This window comes from Mastomys coucha, unplaced genomic scaffold (assembly GCF_008632895.1).
Source record: "Mastomys coucha isolate ucsf_1 unplaced genomic scaffold, UCSF_Mcou_1 pScaffold18, whole genome shotgun sequence".
NCBI classification, from domain to species: domain Eukaryota; kingdom Metazoa; phylum Chordata; class Mammalia; order Rodentia; family Muridae; genus Mastomys; species Mastomys coucha.
Window position 1 is genome coordinate 2,565,621 of NW_022196900.1, and position 15,948 is coordinate 2,581,568.

The following is a 15,948-nucleotide window of genomic DNA, read 5'->3' on the forward strand; positions in this document are numbered from 1 at the left end:
TATCCCTGGCTGTTCTGGAACTCACTCTGTAGATCAGGCTGGCCTCAAACTCAAAAATCCAAGTGCCTCTGCCTCCCAAGTGCTGGTATTAAAGGCGTGTGCCACCACTGCCCAGAAAGATTTATTTATTACTATATCTAAGTACAATGTAGCTGTCTTCAGACACACCAGAAGAGGGCATCAGATCTCATTACAGATGGTTGTGAGCCACCATGTGGTTGCTGGGATTTGAACTCAGGACCTTCAGAAGAACAGTCAGTGCTCATAACCACTGAGCCATCTCTCTGGCCCCTGATATGCCTCTCCTGTCCTTATAAAATTAATACTATAATCCCTGGGCACTAGCCTACCCTATTTGGCAGATATTTGCAGATCAACAAAAATTATCTTATACTGATGAATATGTAGACAAATAGATGATTTCTTAATTTTTTTTTTTAAATATGGAACGCTTCACGAATTTGTGTGTCATTCTTGCGCAGGGGCCATGCTAATCTTCTATGTATCGTTCCAATTTTTTTGGGGGGGGGGGTTTCAAGACAGGGTTTCTCTGTGTAGCTTTGGCTGTCCTGGAACTCACTCTGTAGACCAGGCTGGCCTCGAACTCAGAAATCCGCCTGCCTCTGCCTCCCGAGTGCTGGGATCAAAGGCGTGCGCCACCACCACCCGGCAAGAATTTCTTAAATTATATTAATAATTATTAAGCCCTTTAAAATAATAGGGCTGCTATTAAAGCCCTCTGTGTTATGAATACTGTAATTAGAACTCTGCCAGTCTTCATGTGTCATGAGTTAAATGCTTCTGAGATAGAAAGCAGGCACCTTAGAATACATTCCTTAGAACTGTGAAACAGTTAACCAAAGGTCATAAAAGGGAACTAATGATTAATTGTAGGTTCAAGGACAGAAAATAAATATTGAATGGGTTTATCTATATAAAACTTCAATGTTAATTTAGTCACAAGAATTATGGTTTTTATCTTTCAATGAAGTTGTGGAGCTAGTGGCAGAAGAGAAATGTCTAGTTAGATAACTACTCTTAAAAAAAAAAAAAGATTTATTTTATTTATATGGTACACTGTAGCTGCCTTCAGACACACCAGAAGAGGGTGTCAGATCCCATTACAGATGGTTGTAAGCCACCATCTGGTCATCAGAAATTGAACTCAGGACCTCTGGAAGAGCAGTCAGTGCTCTCAACTTCTGAGCCATCTCTCCAGCCCTAGATAACTACTGTTAATGGAAATACATGTATACTCTCTGCTGAAAACTTCTTATTCAATTTATGATTTGAATTTATGTTTAAACTCATGGTGAACTTTTGAATTAGATACCACGTGATCATGAATTCTGTTCTGAGAAAATATATCAGAACTAAGAATTAAGAACTTACAACTAGGGCTGGTGAGATGGCTCAGCGGGTAAGAGCACTGACTGCTCTTCCGAAGGTCATGAGTTCAAACCCCAGCAACCACATGGTGGCTCACAACCACCCATAATGAAATCTGATACCCTCTTCTCTGTACTCATTTATAATAATAAATAAATCTTAAAAAAAAAAAAAGAACTTACAACTAAGCGGGACAGTGGTGGCACATACGCCTTTAATCCCAGCACTTGGGAGGCAGAGGCAGTCAGATTTCTGAGCTCGAGGCCAGCCTGGTCTACAGAGTGAGTTCCAGGACAGCCAGAGTTACACAGAGAAACCCTCTCTCAAAAAAACAAAAACAAACAAACAAAAAAACAAAAAAACCTTACAATTAAGAACTTACAGCGTAGCGAACTCAGAGCAGAGAGATTTAGATAATTTAATAGGTTTTCCCCCCTTTTTCTTTTTCTCTTAGAAATAAAGATTAGAATCTATTTTCAAGTTGTTCATTTTCTTCCTTTTTTTTGTTTTTTTGTTTTTGTTTTGTTTTGTTTTTCGAGTAGGAGGTTTCCAAATGGGGGATTCGGCAGGCAAAGAGGTAGGGTTACCAAAGCAGAACAGATGCATATGAAATTAGTCATAACAACCTGAACAAAGACATGGTTGCAAGGTGGTCTTAAGTTAGTCATAACAACAAGAGATCATAATAGCCTTTTGAAACAAAGACATGATTGCCATTCCTGGAACAGGCAGTGCAGAACCATCTGTAGTTAAGGTTACACAGGAGGGCATATCCCAATCCTTGAGAAACAGAGGTTTAATCATAAATGAGAGTGAACCCAGTTTGTCTTCACTCTAAAATGGCTTTTAAGCCAAGTACAGAGGCAGGCTGGTGGGTTGGAACCCAGTCATATACCATAGCCACCGAGCTGTTCAAGTGTGATGAGCATTTACACATTCATTCACCATCCAATCAAAACTTATAAATCCCCATTGAAAATTCCTAGTCTGGCCAGAGGTGGTGGCACACGTCTTTGATCCAAGCTCTCAGGATGCAGAGGCAGGTAGATTTATGAGACCCCTTGACTACTGGAAGGGGACCCTGAACCCCACTTGGGGTCATGGTGAATGGTATCTCCCTGAGGGGTCTCCAGAAACATTGCAGACATCTCTCTGGAATAAGCACTCTGGCAACAGTGAGAGTGGAAGAGAGGAGATGTGTTCACCAATGGCTGGAACTGCCTTTCCAGAACTACCATTGCAGCTAAGGGCAGCCGTAGCAGCATCAGCCTCACTCACAAGTCAAAGTGGGCAACAATATTTTCCTTCAGATCTCTTTATATCTGGGCCTTCCAATGGCAAGTACTGCACACTCAGGGAGGATCTTCACTGCCCCTCAGCAAATCCTTTCTGGAAATGCCCTCACAGACCAACGTGTCTGTTAAGAGATTCATATCACTTCAGGTTAACAATTAAGATTAGCCTCACAAGAGGAGTGTTTGTGTGTGTTTTGTTTATTGGCCACAGCTACCTAGCTGTCTAATTTCTATCTGTGTCTCCATAATAGCTATTTGGAATAATGGCCACCCAATAATGTCATGTCACTGATGGGATTTTTAAGATTTAAAAATGTTTACTTTTTTATGTGTATGGCTATTTTCCCCCGCATGTTTGTTTGTGCAGCCCATGTGTGCTTAGAAGCCAGAGGAGGCATCAGAATCCCCCCTGGAACTTTAGTTGCAGATGGTTGTGAGCCACCATGTGGGTGCTGAGAATCAAACCTGGGTCCTCTAGAAACCTCTTAACTACTGAGCCATCTCTTCAGCCCCCAGGATGGTGGGATTTTAAAATTTTTTATTTTACATGCATCAGTGTTTTGCCTACATGTATGTCTGCATGAGAATGTTGAATCTTGGAGTTACAGACAATTATAAACTGCTATGTGGATGCTGAAAACCCCAGTCCTCTGGAAGAACAGTCAGTGCTTTTAACTACTGAGCCATCTCTCTGGCCATCTCCCAAGGACAGTGGGATTTTAACTACTATTTGTTCTCCTCTTCTTTTTTTGGGGGGGCATCACTAAAATGTTTATCATGATCATGTAAAAATACAGTCTTAGGCAATGGTGGCACATCCTTTTAATCCTAGCACTTGGGAGGCAGAGGCATGTAGATCTCTAGGTTCAAGACCAGCCTGGTCTACAGAGTGAGTTCTAGTGTCATTAGGGATACCCAGGGATACCTGTCTTGAAAAAGAAAATACAAATTTAGGTCAGGAATGGTGGCTCATACTTGTATTTCTGCACTTGGGAGGAAAAGGCAATAGGATTAAGAATTCATTGCCTGGGAAATGGAGAGAAGACTTGGTGGCTAAGAACCTGGATTCCATTTCCAGCACTCCCAAAGTAGCTCAAAACCATCTCTATATAAATCCAATTTCAGCGATCCAATGCCCTCTTCACACTTCCCCAGGTGCCAGGCATGCACATGGTACACACACATACATGCAGGCAAACACACATACACATAAAACAAAAGAAATGAATCTAAAAACTATAATGAAATAAAGAGTTCTGGGATATGTAACATGTTTCAAAACAAACAACATAATACAACCTTGGGTTGGAATCATAACATCTCGGTAGACTCTCTGTCTAACATGTGCAGGGCACACCGTTCTTTTGAAATTAGACAGGAGGAAGTTACATGGTTAAGTGGTTAGGAGCAGGTGCTCCTCTTGCAGAGGCCCTGAGTTTGTTTCCCAGTTGGAGGATGTCATGCAGAAAGAGCTGCAGTGAGCAAGTGAGCTTCCTGGAGATGGCCCATCATCTTTGTTTGGTTGCAATGGATATACCCTGGGAAGATGCAGCCCCAGAGACTTCATCCCAGGATTGCTTCTTGCTACTAAGGTGTCTTCTCATGTTTGTCATTGCTGTACTTATCATCTATTTGGCTTGGTCTCTGAGTGGACACCAGGAGACCCTCACTGCCTGTAGTCTGCTGTGATTACTTTCTGGATGATCTGTTGGGCAAGTTTCCAGAAGATTAACATGAAGATGAACATTCTTGAGATAATGCTGTTTAGATAATTAATGATTTCATAGAATTCCTGGTTTTGCTTAAGTAGTTTTAGCAAGTTAGTTTGATTTAAATAACTTTGGGGAGTTAGGATAGTTGATAGAAAGTTTAAAGTTAGATTCAGGAATGTGTTCCTTCCTCATAAAACGGCAAGAGCTACCTGCGTTAAAGACAGTAGTACAGGGCTGGTGAGATGGCTCAGCGGTTAAGAGCACTGACTGCTCTTCTGAAGGTCCTGAGTTCAAATCCCAGCAACCACATGGTGGCTCACAACCATCCATAATGAGACCTGATGCCCTCTTCTGGTGTGTCTGAAGACAGCTATAGTGTACTTACATATAATAATAAATAAATCTTTTTTAAAAAGACATTCATGCATTGCAAGCAGGTGAAATTGTAGTAGCAAGAAAAATAGGCTTGGAACAAGTTAATGATCAAAGAAAACATTCACTCTCGATTGGACCTAAGTTCCTTGATCGTATGATCTAGGGATGTGGTATAGGCTTTCAATGTACACCATGGAAAGGAAGCTTATGAATAATGATTAAATACTTCTGATATAACAAGAAAGAACAGATGATCAGCCGGGTTAGCTGATTAAAAACTTGAAAAATAAGATGCAAGCTAGACGGCCTGTACCTTAGTAAAACAGATTGTCACCAGCGAAGCATAGGGGAAGCTTACTACTATAGACTTGGCTTGCTTAAACTTTGTTAATCTATGACAAGAGAATTACTGTTTGGGGTTACAATGAGCTTGTGGAGAGGAAGATGAGAAATGTTTAGCGGGGTATGTTTTAAAAGAAGAAACATAGTCAATAATTCTGTTGTAATTTCCTTTTGTGTAATGATTTTAATCTGTTCTTGAAGAATATGTTTTTGTGATGATTGTTTTTTTTTTTAAAATGTGTAACTTGTAGCTATGAGGTGATTTTCTTCTTACATAAAAAATTATGTCTTGGGCTGGAGAGATGGCTCAGCAGTTAAGAGTACTGACTACTCTTCCGAAGGAATTGAGTTCAAATCCCAGCAACCACATGGTGGCCCACAACCATCTGTAATAAGATCTGACGCCCTCTTCTGGTGTGTCTGAAGACAGCTACAGTGTACTTAGATATAATAATAAATAAATCATTTTTAAAAATTATGTCTTAGGGGATATAAAAGGGTTAAGAGAAAAAATAAAGTGGTTTGAGCCTGCTTTGCTTCATTCACTCTGTGTGTGTGTGTGTGTGTGTGTGTGTGTGAGAGAGAGAGAGAGATCACCCTACCCCTCAGTTTCTTTTCTCTAATTCCTGGCTGCCACATGCAGCAGCCCCAGTTGCTCTCTGAACCAATCCCGTCAGCCCTCCTAGTGCTGGCCCCTGTTGGCTGCTGTTAGCACCGACCCTAATCATGGAGTCCATGCTTGCTGCCTTCAGATTAACACTGTGGTATGGAAGCTGGCCTTTGACACCTGGCCATGTTGGACAGCTCATGAACCTCTGCAATTTTGGGACATAAAACCAGGTCAGGAAGTTTGGTAAGGTCGAGACCCATGGGCACACACCTGAGGCTTAGGTGACTCCCAGATCCCTGCCAGACTCCTGACTTGGAACGAGTGCCATGTTTTCCACATAAAACAATCATGTCCTATGGTCATATAGGCTCAAAACATATTTTTCCATGTTAATGAGGTACCTAGAGGCCCAGAGAGCTTAGCCAATAAGCTTCCCTTCCCAGACATTCCTCCCTACAAAAGGTATTTAATCTAAAGCCCACCCTGAGAAATGGGGTATGGCTTTAAGAATCCATTTTCCGCCATGACAATAAACTGTTTAGATCCATGAACTGTCTCTTTTCATCAAGATCCCCCACGAGGAGTCATGAAGAAGGCCTTCAACCTCAGAGCCACAGCTTAATCTCCTGTAGAAGGCCTCTGTGTGCTCCCAGCCACAACCACCACCAAGCCTGCCTCTACCGAGCTAAGGATAATCACCCTGCTGGGGCAAGCCGGAGCTCCCCTTCCCCCTGGCCCCCAGTTAGATGCTGTTCCCAGCTTTGCTCTTCTTGGGACACTCCCAGTGGCAGGCACCTGGATGTCCAAGAGTCTGAGAACCCCATGGCCTGGCCTCATCACAGGCCTGGGGTCCCTCAAACTAGCTCTGGCCTTCTCATGTCTCAGACCGCTGTTTCCCACCCAGAGCAGTGTCTCAGTGGTGGCAGCGTGGGGTAAATGCAGTCAAACTCCCTGTGTTCTGCCTCCCCAAGCAGCCATGCAGAGCAGACAAGGACAACTGGCGCCTAACACGGAGCTCAAACCTATGATCTTGAGCTTAAGAAAGAGTCTCGGGCTAAAGAGGAGATGGCTCAGCTGTTACGAGCACTGGCTGCTCTTCTGAAAGTCCTGAGTTCAAATCCCAGCAACCACATGGTGGCTCACAATCATCCATAATGAGATCTGATGCCCTCTTCTTGTGTGTCTGAAGACAGCTACTCACACATACTTATATATAATAATAATAAAACTCTTAAAAACTCTTTAAAAAAAAACAAAAACAAAGAAAGAGTCTCATGCTCTACCGACTGAGCTAGCAATGTCAGCTTCAGGGGATCTGAAGTTTACCTCTGAACTCTGCTGACACTTTCATTTACTATGCACACCCCTCCCCCCAAACACATACCTACTCACAACTAAAAATGATAAAAATAAGTCGTTACTATTATTATTATATATTTTTAATTTTAATTTTTTTCTTTTCTTTTCTTTCTTTCTTTTTTTTTTTTTTGGTTTTTTGAGACAAGGTTTCTCTGAGTAGCCCTGGCTGTCCTGGAACTCACTCTGTAGACCAGGCTGGCCTTGAACTCAGAAATTCATCTGCCTCTGCCTCCCAAGTGCTGGGATTAAAGGTGTGGGCCACCACCACCCAGAAATTTTAATTTTTTCTAGGCAGGGTTTTCCTGTGTAGCCCTGGCTGCCCTGGAACTCGTTCTGTGGACCCAGCTGACCAAGAACTCACAGACTTCTGCCTGCCACTACCTCCTGAGTGCTGGGGTTAAAGGCATGTGACACCATTGCTTGGGTATTTTTTATTTTTATTTTTATTTATTTATTTATTTATTTTGGTTTTTCGAGACAGGGTTTCTCTGTCAGCCCTGGATATCCTGGAACTCACTCTGTAGACCAGGCTGGCCTCGAACTCAGAAATCCGCCTGCCTCTGCCTCCCAAGTGCTGAGATTAAAGGCGTGTGCCACCACTGCCGGGCCTTTTCTTTCTTAATAACTGTTTCCTATTACTAAAAAATAAAGAATAATACAGAAAATACTGGGGTTATACTTCAGTAACAGAGTAAGCATTTAGCATGTATAAAACCCCAAGTTCAATTCCCAGCACTCCTCTATATCTTCAAATTCCTTTTTCAAGAAGAAAAATTATGCTACTAAAAGTTGTGTCAGTTATCAAAAATAGGTATGGGAAACTCCAACCGCTACTGATTCTAAACTCAGAGGAGAAATGAAAAGCACTTATAAACAAAAGGGATGCAAGGGAGGAAGAGTGGGCGGGCCGGGCAGGGTGGGACTGTATTCTACCCGCAGGGTTTGCCATTTTGGAAAGTCTCTTGTAGAATCAAACTGTTATAAGTCAGAGATTGTTGTCTTCTTATCTTCAGCTGTGCCGAAGGTCTTTGCATCCTCAGCGGTCAACTCCGACAGGGAGAGGAGAGAGCAGGGGAGGCGAGGGGAGGGCTAGAGAAAGGGAGAGGAGGGGAGGAGTTTTACTAATCCAGCCCTTGCAAAGCTGAGGCAGGATGACTCCACCGCGAGGCTCACCTGGGCACCTAAGTACAGAGCTTCCTCAACATGATTGATATAAGACAGATGAGACAGCCAGGAAGTCCTGTTTCCCATCCATGCCCCCTTTCTGGACAGTTGTCCTTTCCAGAAATCCACTTAGCTAACATTCTTCTTAATCCAGCAGAGGGCAGGAGAGCCACGCTAAAAGCACTCTTGTGACCCCGGCCTCCGGATGTCTTAATGGTTAGTCAGGGAAAAGGAAGAAAAGTTAGCTTCATTTCCTTGATCTAGGTCAGCTTGTCTAAACAGGGGCCAAATCTGGAGAAAAGCCATCCCACAGTTCCACCGGCTCGTGGCAGAACATAACTTTCTCCTCCTTTTGATGTTCAGTTCCCAGTCCAGCGCTGGAATCCTTGATGAAGGACCCCCATCTTTGTTTTTGAAATGCTTATGGGTAAAAGTCATCTGTTTTAACTTGTTACAAAATATGCTTTCCTGTAACTCTAAACAAGCCTTGTTCCATTCAGAGGTTGCACAGTGTCTTGATCCTACACTGAAAGCAGGATGTTTTTCCTCACAGATCAGTTTTCATCCAGGAGTCTCTGCCCTCTGTCTCTGTCTCTGTCTCTCTTGCACGTGCGCACACGCACGCGCGCGCACACACACCTCATTTCTGCTGATCCACAGGCCAAGGCAACCTCACATGCTTCTTTGTCGAGTTAGGACATCACTGGCAAATGAAATGGAATTACTGTGGTTGACTAAGCCACATGGCTATGCCCCCTGGGGCAGTGGAGGACCACTTTCCTCAGATCATCTGGCAAGGAAGACAGAGCCTGTGGGATGTCTTCTGGGACTGCCCTGTAAAATTGGTCTGGAGTCTTGAAGAGCGCCATCTGGGAGGAAGGAGAGAGGAGGCATTGAGAAGCCCTATCCAAATCTCACAGTTCGGGACTCTGAGCTTATTGAGAAGCAGTTCAGCTGTGGGACCTAGTTGGGACTTTTTGTGGTTGCTGCTGTTTTGTTTTGTTATTGTCGTTCGATGGTGGACAGATGATACATGCAAATGTGTTGACAAAGGCACATTGGAGTCAGGAGCCTTGAACGCCTTGCTGCTAAGGATGTTGAACACCTTGCACTTGCTTGCCAAGGGCTCTACTGTTGATCTATAGCCCAGGCCCACTTCCTTCTTTCTTCCAAAAATATCCAGAAATTAGTGGGTGGAGATTCTGTTTTCATTCCTGAAGGTTAGAACTGTGGGAGGAGAAGGGGATGGCACGAGGACTTTCTCAAAAGACAAGGATATGGGATTGGCAGGGGAAGGAGGTCATACTTGCTTGGACAGGACAGGCATAGTTCATATACATGTCTACCAGATGGTGCAAGGGTGAGGGAGCGTCTACAGAGGTGCGTCTGCACCCCCTCATCCCCAGAGACCCTGCTTGTGAATACCCTGTGACTTCAAACTTCATGGTGGTCCCAACCCGTTGGATGAGTGGTATGGATGAGAGTCCCAAGATGAGCCACAAGCTAATCAGCACTGGCTCTCAATGGAAAATCAAACCCTTCTGTTTTTCAGGCTTTGGAAGCTGGGGGTTGGTAGGGTGGGGAGGGGGACACATCAAGGGACTTGACAGGTGCTGAGGTCTAAGGCACCTTTAGCAGAAAGAAAAGGTGCAGTTGAGGAGGATAAGACCTATGAGGGCTCCAGAGGAGAGGACACGTGATAGAGGCATATTCGAGGGCCAGCCTTGGCTCCTCCTTGCTGCCCAAAACACTGGAACCTACTGAACTCTAGAGAATGTCACTTTCCAGGCCTGGGAGAGCTCTTCTGCTAGCACTGCGCAACTTAAATTCCAGCACTTGGGTGCATCTCTGTGATCCTGGTCTACATAGTCTTTTTTATTATTATTAAAGATTTATTTATTTTGTATGAGTATACTGTAGCTGTACAGATGGCCGTGAGCCATCATGTGCCTGCTGGGAATTGAACTCAGGACAGCCCTGCTCGCTCCAGCCTCGCTCACTCGGGCCCCTCTCGATTCAGCGTAATTCATTGTAGCTGTCTTCAAACGCACCAGAAGAGGACATCAGATCTCATCACGGATGGTTGTGAGCCACCATGTGGTTGCTGGGATCCGAACTCAGGACCTTCGGAAGAGCAGTCAGTGCTCTTACCCGCTGAGCCATCTCGACAGCTCCTACATAGAGAGTCTTGGGGCAGCTGCATAGTGAGACCCTGTCTCAGAAAAACCCACACCAACCAAACTAAAGCCCAACAACCCCCAGTGCCTATTCTTAGATTTTGGTCCCTTCTGCCTCTTTCTGTTAGTTGTATTTGTACCCTCTAATTAGCTTCCTCCCATCATCTACCTTCTAGGAAGCTCTTGCTTCCAAAGGAACCTAACTAGTCACTACACACCACTTGCTCGCCTGTGAGCTGTAGCACTGAGAGTCCTGGGAATTCCAGGGTGTGCTGTTGTTAGGCGCTCTCATCCTTCCTGAGGGTCAGGTGGTAGGGGTGCAGGCCTTTAATCCCAGCACTCAGTAGTCAGAGGCAGGCAGGTCTCTGAGAGTTTGAGGCCAACCTGGTCTGTTCGGTGAGTTCCAGCATAGCCAGGCCACACAGAGAAACTGTCTCATAAATTAAAAATAAAATAAGAAGTTTTCTGAGGATCAAATGCATTATTATTACCTACAAAACATGTTAATCATATCTGGCTTATCTAGCACCAAAGAAGAATGTGCTATAGTTATCATTTAGGAAGAAGTCAGACCTTTAAAGTTGTGGAGATAGCTCTGCACTTACAAGCACCTGTGGCTATTCCAGAGGACCCAGGTGCGATTCCCAACATCCACAGAGCAGCTCACAACCATCTGGAACCATGAGGCCTCAAGAGATCTGATGCCTCTGACCTGCAGGGCATCTACATTCATATCCACATACCTACATGCACACACACACACACACACACACACACACACACACACACACACACACACTGTCTAAGGGTTTTTGGTGCTATGAAGAAACACCATGACCAAGGCAAATCTTAGAAAGGAAAACATTTAATTGGGGCTGGCTTACAAGTCCAGAGGTTTAGTCCATTATTGTCATAGCAGGAAGCATGAAAGCACGTGGGCAGACGTGGTGCTGGAGAGGTAGCTGCGGGTTCTACATCTCGATCAGCGGGCAGCAGGAAGAAACGGTGAGTCACGAGGCCTGGCTTGAGCTTCTGAGACCTCAAAGCCCAAGCCCAGGGGCACACTTCCTCCAACAAGACCACGTTTCCTAATCTTTTCAAACAATGTTGCTCCCTATGAGCCTGTGAGAGCCATTTTCATTTAGACAGCTACATATACCTGTGAGTAGTTTTAAGACATAATTTGTTTTTTTATTTTTAAGACGATGTCAAAGTCTCTCTGTAGTTTCTATATCTTAACGTAAAGAGGAAATGAGCACTATAAGTTCAAACATTGTCTAAACTGGTCGGTCTGGAGTAAGGGAACACTGTCCTTGTTAACAAGATACCAGCTCTCACATATGAGCTTGCATGCTGCTCCTGTGTCAACAGGTGGTGGCTGGCTGATCGTCCATGACCCTTTCCCTCGTCTCGGCCCCCAAAATCACAATGTATGGCCCACTGGCCCACTCAGCCTCTATGATACTAAGCCACATGAAAAGGTTCTTGCCACAGAGTGGGTCTGGAATGTGAGGGTTGTTACCCCACCACGGACTTGTTGGCATTTGTAGCTTCCTGAGGCTTCCCTCTGCTGTCCTTTGATCTGGGATCTGAGCAAACAAAACCAGGGCACGCGGAGCACAGCCGCTTCCTGTACTTTCTCAGAGCTGTCTTTCAAATGGTGTCTTTGGTCCTCCTTTCCCAAATTATTTTCCTACAATCCCCAGGAACTCTGGGGCACCAAATTAGTTCTCAATTTACACACCTCAAATTTCTCCTTTTCCTTTGGCTGGATAAGGGGGAGATTCTGCCCTGGTCCCCCACACTATCCTGCCCAAAGTCTCCATTTCTCCAATTGCAGTGGTAGGTTTGGGGAAGTTGTCTGGCAAGCTCACTGCCAGCAGCAGTGGGGGACACACAGCCCAAGTCTATTGAGCTCTTCTGTGGCCTCCACTCAGATGAATCTGGGGGTGTTTTTTTTATGTGTTGTGTAAAGATTAGGATATGTTTTGTAGAGGGAGGTATGGTGTGGTGGGAGAGGGTACCTCAGCGGGCCCATGTGTCTAGTATAGAATAGAGATTATTTGGGGGCATGGGAAGGGAAGTTGAGAAGGGAGTAGAGCCAGAGAAAGAGAGGAGACAGAGAAGGAAAGAGAGAGAGAGAGAGAGAGAGACAGAGACAGAGACAGAGACAGAGACAGACAAAGACACAGAGAGACAGAGAGAGAGAGACAGAGAGAGAGACAGAGAGACAGAGAGACAGAGAGAGATTGGCCATGAACACATGGAGAGAAGGGGAAGGGGGGAGGCCGACCTGGATGTTGATAGGTGACTGTTGGGAGGAGCTTAGAAGGAATGCCAACAGTTTTGGTTGAGTTTTATTTTGTTGGATTGTTTTTGTTTGTTGGGTATTTTTTTTCCTATAGAAAATTTCAGAATGAGTCAGTATGAAGCAAAGTTGGATTTATTTTAAAAAGAGATAAAAAAAGAAACTAAGAAAGATTGGAGACACCATCTTCTGGATCTCAGATTGGCCTCAGAATTGCTATATAACCACAGAGAACATTAAAGTCCTCATCATCTGGCCTCATCTCCTAAGTGCTGGCAGTGCTTGGGATGGAACCTAGACTGCGTGCTAGGCGAGCCCTCCATCAACTGAACTGTATCCCTGGTCCAATGTTGTAGCTTTCAAGTTACAGTTTTCAAAGGACGTAATTTACAAGCAGGCTCAAATCCTAGGTAAAGCTTAAAATTTTTAAGTGCCAAAGTGATGGCTCAGCTGGCAAAGATGCTTGCCAACTAACCTGACAGTATCACCTTTAATCCCAGCGCTCAGGAAGACAGAGGCAGGAGGAGATCTGCAAGACAGAGGCCAGCCTGGTCTACAGCATGAGTTCCAGAACAGAGCTACACAGAAATCCTGTCTTAAAAAATCAAAAAGAAGAAAGATAAAGAAAATGAGAGGCCAAGGCAAGGGCGAGAAAAAGAAGGAGAAGGAGAAGAAGGAGAAGAGACAATATTTAGTTACATTTTAAAATGTGCTAAGAGGAGAAAGCTTCGAGGGGATGCTGATGATAAAAATTTGGTCATGCATTTACATGTGGCATCTGCCGCCCATTTAGCTCTCTCATCTATAAGACAAACTAGAAACTTCACAGAGACTCTTGCCTACTGTGCACCTATTACAGAGTTTGTCTGGATGAGCTCCTGTTGGGTCCAATAAGCCACTTGTAGACAAAGACATTAAAAGAGAAATTTGACACAGTCTCTGGATTACTGGCAGACCATGACACCAGTAAGGCATCCAGCCTACCATGATTCCAAAAGCTTTGTGGCTACATAAAAGTTAAAAAAGGTGAGCCAAATAGAGCATGGTAGCCCGAGATTATAATGCCAGAATTTGGGAAGTTGAGATAGAAGGATTACAGAAAATTCAAGGTTAGCCTGTGCTACGCACTGAGACCCTCTCTCTAAAAAACCAAAACACTGGAGCTGGAGATGGTTCAGCTGCTATTTCAGGAGTTTCATTCCCAACATTCACATGGTGGCTCACAACCAACTCTAACTATAGCCAGGGGATCCGAAGTCCTCGTCCAGTCTCCACAGGCACCGTTCACAAACATGGTGCACAGACGTACATGCAGCCAAAACACTCATAGTTGGAAAATAAAAATAAAGGAATCTTTTTGTTTGTTTGGGTTTTGTTTTTGTTTGGTTTGTTTTGACACAGGGTCTCACTATGTGGTTATGGCTGACTTGAAACTCACTCTGTAGACCAGGTTGGCCTCTAACTCACAGATATCTGCCTGCCTCTACCTCCCACATGCCGGAATTAAAGGCATGCACCATTATGTCCAGCATAAAGAGATCTTCAAAAAAACAAAAAATAAGGAAAAGAAAGATCTGGTTCAATTGTTCGTCTTATCGTGGAGAATTCCCTTTGTGGGTGGAATTGTAAGTTGGCTTCTGAATTACTCTGGTTTAGGGACACCAGAGGACTATCTGTAAACTCACAGGCCCCAGGTACTTGGCTCTAAGCAAACAGTTCATTTGTTGTTCTTAGACTTTTAGATACATCAGGAAAATGAGCATTGTCTCCATGAGAGTGAGCTTTCCTGACTATCTCTTATACTGAAGTTCTTGACTTTCTACTGAGAAGCACAAACCAGGTCATAGCGTAAAGGACTTCCTTCCCTTGGTTATCCCTCTTAAATATCCCTACATTTTAAATTCTGCCTCATCACAATTATCCTTTATTCCTGTGCCCATCCAACCACACCCAAGAGGGTCATAGAAACCATATTTCATCAGGTATTTCTTTTCCCATGGTATTTAAATGGCCCAGGAGCAGACTCTGACTTAAGGTAACCCTTAAGATTTTCTTTAGTGGTTATTAAGTGATACATGACAGTAGAGGCTGGAGAGATGGCTCCACAGTCTAGAGTACTTGTTACTCCTGCTCAAGCCTGGGGTTCAGTTCCCAGCACCTACATGGTGCCTCACAACTACCCTAACTCCAGTTCCAGAGGCTCTGACACCCTCCTCTGACTTCTGAAGGCACCAGGCATGTGGATAAGGCCAGGCATACTCATTAACAAAAGGTAAAATACATTTTTTAAACCATTAACAGCAAAATATCCCGGTTCTTATTGGCCTGACATGCTAAGATGGGTACTTTCATGTTCTGGAACATGACCGGGAGGCAGAGAGAGAGAAGCTGCAGCGAAAAGAATAAGACCTGCTCTTTAAAGCAAAAGAGATGTCAGACCCACCGAAGGGCTCTCTGGTTCCCGACTGCTTCTCTTCCTCATGAAGACATTGGGGTAGGGAATACTAATGTCCTATTTTACGGACATTAGATTAGATGCGGAAAGGAAGACAGAAGCGGCAAGTTATCTAAGTGACATATGATGATCTAGCTTAGTCCTAGATATGGTCCAACTTTGGGTCCCTGAGTTGTACAAGCTACTTTGGGGAGCTGAGGATGTAGCACTAATATAGGTTTGCACAAAGCCTGGTTCCAATGCCTGTCATTTCCTTTCACCTATAATTAGAAGAACTGGTTGAGATTCTTTTTATGAAGAAAAGGCTGACTAGCCCAGCGGTCATGGCATATGCCTTTAAAGGACACAGATGCAGACAGATCTCTGAGTTCAAGGCCTGGTCTACAGAGCTAGTTCCAAGGACTGACAAGGCTACACAGAGAAACCCTGTCTCAGAAAAAAGGGGGAGGGGCTGTCTGAAGTGGTGTGTGTGTGTGTGTGTGTGTGTGTGTGTGTGTGTGTGTGTGTGTACCTTCTGGGTACAGAATTCAAGGCATGCTAGATAAGTGTTCTACCATTAATTAAGCTATAACCCACATTCCCCGGGGCCCACCTCCTCATGAATAGGGCTGTTTCTATAGAATCTAGCCTTGGATGTGAAGAAAGACAACAAGAAATAGCAAGGGAGCAATGGCTCCAATCAGAGTTAGAGGTGGGAGGGGCAAGAAAGGAGGAAGTTCCCACCCTTTAACCTCAAGGCTCTGTCTGTGAGGTGGTTCAGAG

General features: G+C 44.3%; 1 pseudogene; it reads right to left on the reverse strand.

Moving 5' to 3' along the window:
* Positions 1-437: 437 nt before the first annotated feature.
* On the reverse strand, positions 438-536 carry LOC116097223 (annotated as a pseudogene).
* Between the last annotated feature and the right edge of the window lie 15,412 nt (positions 537-15,948).